This window comes from Balaenoptera musculus, chromosome 5 (genome assembly GCF_009873245.2).
Source record: "Balaenoptera musculus isolate JJ_BM4_2016_0621 chromosome 5, mBalMus1.pri.v3, whole genome shotgun sequence".
Lineage (NCBI taxonomy): Eukaryota > Metazoa > Chordata > Mammalia > Artiodactyla > Balaenopteridae > Balaenoptera > Balaenoptera musculus.
Window position 1 is genome coordinate 120,664,502 of NC_045789.1, and position 1,440 is coordinate 120,665,941.

Sequence of the window (1,440 nt, forward strand, 5' to 3'; positions counted from 1 at the left end):
TTTTCCTCTAAGAGTTTTATAGTTTCTGGTCTTACAGCTGGAAGAATCAGACTCTCTGACTTCAAACTATACTACAAAGCTACAGTAATCAAGACAGTATGGTATTGGAACAAAAACAGAAATGTAGATCAATGGTACAGGATAGAAGCCCAGAGATAAACCCACACACATATGGTCACCTAATTTATGACAAAGGAGGCAAGAACATACAATGGAGAAAAGACAGCCTCTTCAATAAATGGTGTTGGGAAAACTGGACAGCTACCTGTAAAAGAATGAAATTAGATCACTACCTAACACCATACACAAAAATAAACTCTAAATGGATTAAAGACCTAAATGACCCAGCAATCCCACTACTGGGCATATACCCTGAGAAAACCATAATTCTAAAAGACACATGTACCCCAATGTTCATTACAGCACTATTTACAATAGCCAGGACATGGAAGCAACCTAAATGTCCAATCATAGATGAATGGATAAATAAGATGTGGTACATATATACAATGGAATATTACTCAGCCATAAAAAGGAATGAAATTGGGTCATTTGTAGAGATATGGATGGACCTAGAGTCTGTCATACAGAGTGAAGTAAGCCAGAAAGAGAAAAACAAATATCGTATATTAACACATATATGTGGAATCTAGAAAAATGGTACAGATGAACCTATTTGTAGGGAAGGAATAGAAACGAAGACGTAGAGAATGGACATGTAGACAAAGGGGGGGAAGGAGAGGGTGGGACAAACTGGGAGATTAGGTTTGACATAAATACACTACCGTGTGTAAAACAGATAGCTAGTGGGAACCTGCTGTATAGCACAGGAAGCTCAGCTCGGTGCTCTCTGACGACCTAGATGGGTGGGATGGGGAGGGTGGGAGGAAGGTCCAAGAGGGAGGGGATATGTGTATACATATAGCTGATTCAATTCATTGTACAGCAGAAAATAACACAACATTGTAAAGCAATTTTACTCCAATAAATATATAATAAACTCAAAAATAAAATAAAAGTCAATTGCTTTCTTTTATGAGCAATAACCACTTAATATCCCCTATATATTATCAAGCAAAACTATAAAATACTTAAGCAGGAATATCCAAGATTGCCCATATGAGGTGAACAATCTAAGCCATCATTAAAGGACTAAAAGATGTCAATTTTTCTCCAACATTAATGTATAAATTCAATGTAATCCCAACCAGAATCCAAAGGAGTTTTACTTAATGGAAATTGACAAATTCTTAACTTCTTCTTCTTTTTTTTTTTTAATATTTAAGCCTGTGAGATCTTCGTTGTGGCATGAGGGATCTTTTTTAGTTACGGCATGCAGGCTCTTAGTTGCGGCATGAGGGATCTAGTTCCCTGACCAGGGATCAAACCCGGGCCCTCTGCATTGTGAGCGCAGAGTCTTAACCACTGGACCACCAGGGA

The 1,440-nt window shown here is 37.8% G+C and overlaps 1 non-coding gene across 1 annotated transcript; it reads right to left on the minus strand.

Annotated features, from left to right (window-relative positions):
• Nucleotides 1–1,367: 1,367 nt before the first annotated feature.
• TRNAV-CAC lies at nt 1,368–1,440 on the minus strand. The gene has a single exon. It is a non-coding gene; the product is annotated as a tRNA-Val (tRNA).